The sequence below is a fragment of the Hevea brasiliensis genome, chromosome 10 (genome assembly GCF_030052815.1).
Source record: "Hevea brasiliensis isolate MT/VB/25A 57/8 chromosome 10, ASM3005281v1, whole genome shotgun sequence".
Classification (NCBI taxonomy): Eukaryota; Viridiplantae; Streptophyta; class Magnoliopsida; order Malpighiales; family Euphorbiaceae; genus Hevea; species Hevea brasiliensis.
Genome location: NC_079502.1, coordinates 93,379,350 through 93,391,626, shown reverse-complemented (window position 1 = coordinate 93,391,626; position 12,277 = coordinate 93,379,350).

Genomic DNA, 12,277 nt, shown 5'->3' with positions numbered 1-12,277 from the left:
CAAGAATAAAATATATTTTCATTAATTTAATTTTAAAAAAAATTACTCAAATAACAGTCTAGTCGGCTCGATTTTGAACCAGCCTCTTCTTTATACTCCAAAACTATCGATTATAATAAGACCCAAATAAGTTTTCAATGCTTTCTCCCACTTTTCAATTATTTTAAATATTAAATTTTAATATTTTTTGTATTTATATAAGTGATGTTATGAATTATGAAGAGTAAATTATATATCTATGCAAGTGACAGAGCATTGCCGAATTCTAATAATAATATTTTAATTTTATTTTTTATTTTTTTTAATTAGTTAATCAGCTAGCCCTTAGAACTGATTTGACAATAGAAATCTGTCTGTGTTATCATCCATTGTATTTGAAATGAATGACATCAACTGGGTTGCTACAAGCAAACATTTGAATTTCTATTTCTAAAGCAGTATGGTTGGGCAAATTATATAATAATGCAATATTTTCCGATATAAATAACTATATATCAAAAATATTAAAAGATAAAAGCTCATGGAAAGTGATTAAAGGGTAATAAATAATACTTATCTCCTTTAGAGATTATTTATATTTATTATAAATGCCTTTTTCAGATTAAAGTTTGAGGATTAAAATTATTTTTTAAAATGTATAAATTAATTGAAAAATAACTATATATAAAAAATATTAAAATAAAAAATTGATAGAAAGTGATTAAAGAGTAACAAATAGTACTTTTCTGCTTCCAAGATTACTTACTTACTGATACTACAATAATTAAAATAATAATAATAAGAGTCGAGTAATGGATAACCAAGTAACGGTGGCAATCCTAATACTCGAACACTCAGAGAACAAAGTTATTCGTCTAATTATATTAGCGATATTGGATTACTTTCAATGATAAGAATCTCGAGATATCCACTATGATCAAAATCACATTCGTTTAAGGACTCAATTAAAGACTTTTAACTCCACTCAACCACATAATTCCTAATCTTAATTGGAGGTCATTTGAAAGGCTTATATAAGGGTCATTGGGTATGTATAATATATAGTTTTTCATTCATTCTATTATTTAGTTCTCATTTTTAACTTAAGCATTGGAGCGGTGATCATTTAACCCATCAGCTCGTCTTCCTTGCAAATCCAATCCCTATATCCAACAGTCATAACCCACTAGAGAGGAGAATAACATTACTTATATTTATTATAAGTGCCTATTTAGCATTGAAGTTGAAGAACCAAAACTGCTTTTCAGCAAAAAAATATTGTTTTAAATGCTATTCAAAAAAATTATTTTATTATTTTAGTGTTTTTATAATTAAAACTTATCAAATATAATTTTAAATTATTTTTTAATGCGTTCTATTTAGTATATTTAAAAAATATATTTTTCTCAATAATAATTTCAATGACAATGTTAAATAGACCTTAAGTTGGTAATTCATTGAAGTTGTTTTGTTTTGATTTTTTTTTTGAAATAAGATTATTATTTTGACCTTCATAAATAATATTTTAAACTTGCAATTAAGTAAAAATATTTTAATTAAAATAAGTTAAATATTATGTTATAATTAAAATTTGGATCAATAATCATCTTACACAATGTAGGTAAGAAAATGACAAATGAAGTATAAATCATATGAATTTTAAACAAGAAAGTGACTGAAATTTAACTTATTCAATCATACCATGTAATTTCACTAATATGGTAAATTTTTTAAATGATTCATCACATCAATTAACCCTTCCTTGAATTGTACTAATGTCTCTTTAAAATAATTAACACCGCAACATCAAATCAATCCTCCATCATTCTTTGCCAACATTTAACATTATTATATCCCTTGTATGAATTCAATAATTTTGAAAGTTTTCTGATTTAAGATATTTAAAATCTTTACTAAATTCGTGATAATTATATATTAGCTTATTATTTCAATGGCTTTTATCCACACTTGCCAATATTGTTTCAAAATATATATGCATACATATACATTTATTAAGGAGATCAATATTGTTTCATTTTTTATATGGTATGCGTAATCTCAACACTCCCCTTAAGTGTGATTATATAGTTATCACTAGATAATTAGTTAGTACTAATTCAATATGTGCTTATTTATAAGCCTTTGAGGTAACTAAAACCATAACAAAACTCAATTTAAGGGCTCAATCTCGAGTAAAATTACATGTTTATAGTTAAAAAATTAATCATTATTAATTTAATACAAACTTAATTATACAGTCTGCTAAAATCTACAACTAGCTTTATGGCAAGTCGAAACCTATAACCCAATTCAAGGGCTCAATTATACAACTTGTCCAATCTTGAATCCATTTATACATTCTTATGGGTAATTAAATACAAAATTCAATCCAAGGGTCCAATTATATAGCCTATCCAAATTCTGGTACTATGTTGAATTCAGATTACTAAGCAAATCAAATTTTAATTTATTTTTGATAAAAAAACTAATATTATATTAAATTTAGAGTGCTAAATAAATTATATTTTAATTTATTTTAATATAAATTTATTAATTAATTAAATTACTTTATACAATAAAATAATTAATTTTTAATATTACAATTCAATCATTTATATTACTTTTGAAGGAACGGAAGCGTGAAAAACACAAGTTTATACCATTGAATTAAAAAATTTTCACCTAGGGTCACATGCATCATGCAAGATTTATTTTTATCTATTTGATTTCAATGATAAACAACATATTAAAACTCTTTTAATATGTTTTTGGATCTGTATTTGCCATTTAAGATTTTAAAATTAATCAGATTAATTTTAGAACCCTAGATTAAATCAAGAACGATTACACTAACCTCTTGATGTCTTTGCGTGTCTGCGCCTTTGAGATTCGTCTTCAGGACACCAGATGTTGTCCCTCTAGCTTGTTCACACCAAGAACACCTATGGCAGCCCTTGAACAGCTTCTAAAGCTTTTTCTATTAATTAGAAATTCAAGTTCTGCCTTTTAAGAGATTAGAGATGTAAACAGGACACTAGAAACAATTTCTAGCGTTCTTAATTCAAGAGATTGATGGCTAATCTCTTTGAATTGATGAGAGATGAAGAAGAATAGAGGGAGGGCTGCAAAATGGCGTGATAAAGGAGTGTGGCTGCTGATTGTATTTTATTTTCTCATAACAACACTTAAATAGCTAGGTTAACACATTAAACCCTTGCCACATGTCACCCTTTGATTAGCTCTAGGTTTAAGTGACCCAATCACATTGTGCCAAGTGTCAAATCTATATTTAATCTTGATTTTAATCATCTTACATGATTAAAAAACATTTGGCAAGCTTATGTGTTATGCCATGTGTCACCATCTCATGGTGCCACGTGTCACACTGCAAAATAACCAAAATGCCCCTGTGTCTTAATTTTGAGTTCTTAATCCAAAATAATTATTTTCTTCTTCTAATTAATTTATATCAAATATAAATTAATTAATTAATCTCTATTAATTAATTTCTCATTAATTAAATTCATATTTAAACACTTTAAAAATAAATTTAACTTATATTATACGTCCAATAATCTAGATTTGGTTTCAAGTCATGCTAGGGACTTTGCAATCTAATTGCAAACCAAACCTATTTAATTAATCAATTAAACTCTTTAATTAATTAATTAAATCATATTTAATTAGGTGATAACTTGTGTATGTGTATAACTTACTAGGCTCATCACTAATTGGCAATGAGACATGATATCAACTCTTAATATCATCAGAACTCTTTCTTACCATAAATGATTTCTCTAAATCATTTTATGAACCTCATAGACCATGGTTAACACCTAGCATAGCATGCCATGGTCACCCAATTAGTAATAAGGTTTACCTTAAATGAACCTATAATCATATGTTACCATGCACTAGAATCTCTCTGTTACAAAATCCCAACTCAAGCTGGAGTCATGGTTTATGTCAAACTCCATTTGCTATGAATATTATGTTCTCTTTTAATTCCAGTTCTTGATTAAAAAGATTTTCTCATCAGAAACTCTTTTATGAATAAATCTATCTGTCCTGGCCAGGAACTTGAAACATCAAGAACAATTAAATGAACATAGGATTTTATCTCTATTTACTTAGAGGAACAGATTCCATCTTGATCAACACCTACCTCCATATATAACTAGTAGGAGCCAACACATGCCCATATACCCATACACAGTACAAGTATGAAAGCAGTATCAAACTCAAACTACCTATATACAAGATAACTGTGCTATCTCAGGTCTAAAGATTATATGCACTGATATGATTTATGACAAAACATTGACAAGAGTAAACTCCATGTGCTTGTCATAAGTGTCACTGGTTCGGTCTACTTATCATTTATAAGTGCCTATCATGTTTGTTATATGGCATGAGACTCACCATTCCATCTTATTTATATCTCATATAAATAACTTGGGAACAAACATGAATACAATCTTTCTGGATAAGTAATGTCCTTATTATGAAGTATCCTCGATTGTGAACTTATTTATGATACTTCATGCTAGAAATATTGTCACTCATATTCTTAACAACTTAAGAATAATATTTCTAACAAAATATCAATGGACCTTTTCTATTACACATAAATATATTATGTAAATGAAAAGTGGAAATGCCTTTTATTAATAAAATATGTACAAGATACATACTAAATGATATGCTCTAGGGCATACTACTAACAATCTCCCACTAGCACTAGAGCCATTCATTACAATATCTTAGACCTATCTTCTCAAGATGTCGATCTAACTGAGTCTGTGACATAGGCTTAGTGAATGGATCAGCTGGATTTTCAGCTGATGCTATTTTCTGCATGGCTACATCGCCTCGCCCAACTATTTCTCTGATAATGTGGTAGCGCCTTTCTATGTGTTTGGATTTACGGTGAGACCTTGGTTCCTTAGCTCAGTATGATCGCTCCATTATTGTCACGGTGTAGTGGGCTGCGACTCAATGGAAGGAACTCTGTAAGTTACGTCATGAACTTCTTTATTCAAAGCGACTTCCTTTGCGACATCGATGCGACAATATACTCGACCTCTGTAGTGGAATCTGCGATCGTGCTCTGTTTAGAACTCTTCCAAGATTTGCACCTCCATTACAAATGAACACATATCCAGAGGTAGACTTTCTATCATCGATATCGATTGGAAATCGAATCGGTATAACCATCCAATTGCAAGTCTCCACCTCCATAAATCAAGAATAAATCCTTAGTTCTTCTCAAGTACTTAAGAATATTCTTGACGGACTATCGATGTTCCAAACTGGATTGGATTGATACCTGCTAGTCAAACTAACGACATATGCGATATCAGGCCTAGTACACAACATTGCATACATTAAACTTCCAATAGCCAAGCTATGGAATCACAGCCATCTTATCTCTTTCTTGGTGTCTTTGGAGACATCTCTTTAGAAAGATGGATACCATGTCTCACTGGTAACAATCCTCTCTTGGAATCAAGCATGTTAAACCTCTTTAACACCTTTTCCAAGTATAGACTTTGGGATAAACCAATTATTCTTTTCGCTCTATCTCTATAGATGCGAATCCCAAGAATATAGGTTGCCTCCCCTAAGTCTTTCATGGAGAATGTATTTGACAACCATACCTTTATAGTCAACATACATACGTGTCATTACCCATCAACGATGTCATCCACATATAAGACAAGGAAAGTGATAGCACTGTCACTAACCTTCTTATATACACATGGCTCATCCTCATTTTTGATAAAACCAAAGGATTTAATGGCTTCATCAAAACGGATGTTCCAACTCCTCGAAGCTTATTTCAACTCATAAATGGATCGCTTTAGCTTGCATACTTTGGAACCATCTTGGGATTCAAATCCCCTAGGTTGTTCCGTGAAAATGTTTTCTTCAATGTATCCATTGAAAAAAGCTGTTTTGACATCCATCTGCCAAATCTCATAATCATAGTATGCAGCTATTGCTAATAAAATCCTAATTGATTTAAGTATGGCAACAGGCTAGAAAGTCTCCTCATAGTCGATTCCTTGCCTTTGGCGAAACCCTTTCGCTACTAGCCTTGCCTTATAGGTCTCTACCTTTCCATCAGAACCAATTTTCTTTTTGAAAACCCATTTGTTCCCTATAGGTATAATACCTTCAGGTGGGTCAACAAGATCCCAAACTTGATTCTTATACATGGAATCAATCTCGGATTTCATAGCTTCAATCCATTTTGAAGAGTCTATATCTGATATAGCTACTTCATAGGTAAGTGGATCATCTCCATGATCTACTTCTTCATGAGTAGACAACTCTTGTTCTTCTTCATGAAGAAAACCATATCTCACTTGTGGGTGAGATACCCTGGTTGTTCTACGAGGAACAGTGTAGATGTTTCATCAGCGGGTATTGGTTGACTAGATGGATCTATATCCATCGATGCATTGGTTGGTCGAAATTCTCCAATTCTAACTCTATTTGCCTTCCTTTGCCTCCTTCTTGAACAAACCGTTGTTCAAGAAATGTGGCATCTCTACTTATCACAACCTTTTTGAAGTAGGCAAATAAAAATAATATCCAAAATTATCTTTTGGATATCCAACAAATCGACCTTTTACGATCTGGTCTCCAATTTATCGGTGTTGACTTTTGATATAAATTTGGACAACCCCAAATCTTAACATGCTTAAGACTTGGTTTTCTTCCATGCCATATCTCATAAGGTGTGGAAGAAGCGATTTTGATGGAATACTATTCGAATATACAAAGTGATTCTAATGCAAATTCCCAAAAGAAGATTGGCATATCAGTATAGCTCATCATACTACGTACCATATCCAAAGGGTACGATTTCTCCTTTCAGATACACCATTCAACTGTGGCGTTCCTGAAGGAGTCAGCTGAGAAACAATGCCATGCTCTCTCAAGTATTCATCAAATTCGATTACTCAAATATTCACCTCCACGATCTGATCGAAGAGCTTTAATATTCTTTCCTGTTTGATTTTCTACTTCAGATTTAAATTCTTTGAACTTTTCAAAAGATTCATGTTTGTATTTCATCAAATACAAATACCTAAACCTTGATTTATCATCAGTAAAGGTAATAAAATAATGAAAACCCCCTCTAGCCATTTCTTTAAATGGACCACATACATCACTATGTATTAGCTACAAAATATTTTCAGATCTTAGCCCTTGTCCAACAAAGGGAGATCTAGTCATTTTACCACGAAGGCAAGATTCACAAGTTGGAGTAGGCTCGAGCCCAATGAGGAGAGAATCCCCATTTTCTCCAATTTTGCAATCCTATCTTCTGCAATATGACATAACCTTAAGTGCCAAATATATTTTGAACTTGAGTTGGTTTTCACCATGGCATTGCATTCTTTTAGATCACTTGCATTCAATTTGTGTTTGTCATTATTATCCAAATAATAAAGACCATCATTCATATAACCCGAACCAACATATTTATTTCCAAAATAAATATTGCAAACATCATCGATGTTGAAATTCATAGCCATTTCTAGTCAAACTAGATATAGAAATGATGTTCTTAAAAGCATCAGGTACATATAAAATATTATCCAAACACAAAATATGTCCAAACATGTAAAAAGATTTAGATCCTATGGCTAAAGCTTCAATAGTTGAGCTATTGCCAATTCGGACTCTAATATCTTGAGAACACAAGCTGCTGTAGATGAACTATGAGTATCATCAGAATCTAAATAACAAGATATGGACATACCTTTCGAAGGTGTATCCTTCTTGTCCTTCAGAGAAGCAAGATACTCTGGGCAGTTCCTTTTCCAGTGCCCATCCTTTTGGCAGTGGAAACACTTTCCTTTGCCTCCATCAGCTTTAGTCTTCCTTTTCTGTTTAGCTATTTTCTTGGAAGGACCAGGAATCTGAGGTTTCTTTTTCCTATTACCCTTCTTCTTGTTGGACTTTCCAGCAGAAGAAGATGCAACCAAAGCTACCTCTTTTCCTTTATTGCCTGGCATATTCTTTTGGGCAATAACCAGCATGTTGAGTAAACCAGCTAAGGTGCATTCCTGTTTAGTCATATGGAAATTTTTCACAAAATTCCCAAAAGACTCAGGAAGGGACTGAAGGATCAAATCCGTCTGTAGTTGGAAATCTATGTTGAAGTCAAGATGGTCCAACTGCTCAATTAGCCGAATCATCTTGTGGACATGATCCCCAACATTCTATCCCTCAGACACCCTCATACGGAATAGCTGTCTAGATATCTCATACCTAGCATTCCTGCTGTGCTCACCATACAACTCTTGCAGGTGAAGGACGATCTCACTCGCACTCTGCATGTTCTCATGTTGCTTCTGTAACTCATTACTCATGGAAGCAAGCATGTAACACTTAGCTCTCATATCATGCTCCTTCCACTTGTCCAAAGTATCATGTTCCTCATGTGTGGCCTCTGGAGGTAAGGGACCAGGAACATTTGAATCTAGAACATATCCTATATGTTCAAGGTTCAGGACAAGTTTCAAATTTCTTAGCCAATCAGACAGATTAGGTCCTGTCAACCTATTGTGATCAAGTATGCTTGAAAGGATATTGGATGGTGGTGGTTGTTTTGTGCTCATTTTTATCAAAAAATTAACTGCAGAAAATAACCAGATTAATTAGTAAATGTATCATGTAATTAACCAAATGATTATGGTCTTTTAATCAAATTGGTCCTCCCACTAACTTAGCGAATCCTACACTTCCAAAGTAGGAAACGGAAATCCTAGTTGGATGGATTTCTAGTGGGTGATTGAATTCTTATAATTCTATTGATCATCCTCAAGTACATCCATTATTGGAATTACAATAAACTATAAGTGAGCAAATCCTTGCCCATCACATCTCATGTGAGGTTCAATCCTTTACCTAGCCCCTAATGCTCAAAATCTCAGGTACATCCATTATTGACTTATCTTACATTAGTTAAGTTGATCCCATTGAGCCAGTAATTATGCAAATAATTTTAATGTCCTCAGGTACATCCAATATTGGCCACCAAACCATTTACATATTTACAACATCTCATGCTTAACAATTATTCTTAAGAAAATCTCTTAAATTAATTGCATCTCATGCAACTATTTAAAATTTCTTAAAATAATTGCCTCAAAGGAGGGCCTATGTTATAATTACTTTAATTATAGCATTTCCAACTTAATCATTTGTTTGGAAGATTTTATGGTCATTCTAATTACTATTAAGGTCTCACTTTGCACATTATCCATTTAGCATGCATATATCATATAATTACATACATTCCCATACATCTCATGCATTCATGGATAAGCAGTAAATATGGTATGATCATGGACTTTCTAAGGGATTCAATTCTGAGCCACCAAGAATTGAATCAGGGCATTCCTAGGTGCATTTCATTCATTCATTTTACAAGAATTGCTGAAGGAGTACATAATCAACACTTGATCTTGAATTCCTCCCCTTTGGTCCCACCAATGCTCTTGACCTCCTTGAACTTCTTGCAATCCAATATTACATAGTAATCCTTGGCATACCAAGGCGAATTTACAAGAACTTAAATAAATGAAATTACAACCCCAAAATTATTACAAACTTAATAATACATGCCAAAAATAAATTAAAATAAATTAATTAATTTACAATCCCAAAGAAACATAAAAGAAATAAATCCAATCATATTGGTCTTTTATAGTCCATGATCATCCATCATGCATATCACTATTTAACAATTAAATAAAACATACACACTTAAATTAAATTGAATATCTCATATTCAACTTAAAAATCCAGATTTGAATATGATTCAAATAAATTTAAAAATTCAGATTTGAATCTCATTCAAACAAATTTAAAAATTCAGATTTGAATCACATTCAAACAACTTTAAAAATTCAGATTTGAATCACATTCAAACATTTTTAAAAAAATCAGATTTGAATCACATTCAAACATTTTTTAAAAAATCAAATCTGAATTTTATTCAATCAATTTTAAAAAATCAGATTTAAATATGATTCAAACAACTTTAAAAATTCAGATTTGAATCACATTCAAACAACTTTTAAAATTCAGATTTGAATCACATTCAAACAATTTTTAAAATTCTGATTTGAATCATAATTTAATTGTGTGATTAAAAATCATAATTAAACATTTTAATTAGTCATATGATGAACCTTTCATCATGCAACAATTGCAGAATTTAATAATAACCATGCGCACCATGATCTTCCAAAGCCATGCGCACCATGTTGGAGTTCATCAAGCATGCCGCCACACCTCTTGATCCAATCAGCAATGGATCAATCATCTCATGATCAAATCACACAATTAAATCATATAATAAAAAATCTAAATGGCAAATATAGTGGCTCTGATACCAATTGAAGGAAAGGAAGCGTGAAAAACACAAGTTTATACCATTGAATTCAAAAATTTTCACCTAGGGTCACATGCATCATGCAAGATTTATTTTTATCTATTTGATTTCAATGATAAACAACATATTAAAACTCTTTTAAAATGTTTTTGGATCTGTATTTGCCATTTAAGATTTTAAAATTAATCAGATTAATTTTAGAACCCTAGATTAAATCAAGAACGATTACATTAACCTCTTGATGTATTGCAGCGTGTCTGCGCCTTTGAGATTCGTCTTCAGGACACCAGATGTTGTCCCTCTAGCTTGTCCACACCAAGAACACCTATGGCAGCCCTTGAACAGCTTCTAAAGCTTTTTCTATTAATTAGAAATTCAAGTTCTGCCTTTTAAGAGATTAGAGATGTAAACAGGACACTAGAAACAATTTCTAGCGTTCTTAATTCAAGAGATTGATGGCTAATCTCTTTGAATTGATGAGAGATGAAGAAGAATAGAGGGAGGGCTGCAAAATGGCGTGACAAAGGAGTGTGGCTGCTGGTTGTATTTTATTTTCTCATAACAACACTTAAATAGCTAGGTTAACACATTAAACCCTTGCCACATGTCACCCTTTGATTAGCTCTAGGTTTAAGTGACCCAATCACATTGTGCCAAGTGTCAAACCTATATTTAATCTTGATTTTAATCATCTTACATGATTAAAAAACATTTGGCAAGCTTATGTATTATGCCATGTGTCACCATCTCATGGTGCCACGTGTCACACTGCAAAATAACCAAAATGCCCCTGTGTCTTAATTTTGAGTTCTTAACCCAAAATAATTATTTTCTTCTTCTAATTAATTTATATCAAATATAAATTAATTAATTAATCTCTATTAATTAATTTCTCATTAATTAAATTCATATTTAAACACTTTAAAAATAAATTTAACTTATATTATACATCCAATAATCTAGATTTGGTTTCAAGTCATGCTAGGGACTTTGCAATCTAATTGCAAACCAAACCTACTTAATTAATCAATTAAACTCTTTAATTAATTAATTAAATCATATTTAATTAGGTGATAACTTGTGTATGTGTGTGACTTACTAGGCTCATCACTAATTGGCAATGAGACATGATATCAACTCTTAATATCATCAGAACTCTTTCTTACCATAAATGATTTCTCTAAATCATTTTATGAACCTCATAGACCATGGTTAACACCTAGCATAGCATGCCATGGCCACCCAATTAGTAATAAAGTTTACCTTAAATGAACCTATAATCATATGTTACCATGCACTAGAATCTCTCTGTTACAAAATCCCAACTCAAGCTAGAGTCATGGTTTATGTCAAACTCCATTTGCTATGAATATTATGTTCTCTTTTAATTCCAGTTCTTGATTAAAAAGATTTTCTCATCAGAAACTCTTTTATGAATAAATCTATCTGTCCTAGCCGAGAACTTAAAACATCAAGAACAATTAAATGAACATAGGATTTTATCTCTATTTACTTAGAGGAACAGATTCCATCTTGATCAACACCTACCTCCATATATAACTAGTAGGAGCCAACACATGCCCATATACCCATACACAGTACAAGTATGAAAGCAGTATCAAACTCAAACTACCTATATACAAGATAACTGTGCTATCTCAGGTCTAAAGATTATATGCACTGATATGATTTATGACAAAACATTGACAAGAGTAAACTCCATGTGCTTGTCATAAGTGTCACTGGTTCGGCCTACTTATCATTTATAAGTGCCTATCATGTTTGTTATATGGCATGAGACTCACCATTCCATCTTATTTATATCTCATATAAATAACTTGGGAACAAACATGAATACAATCTTTCTGGATAAGTCAT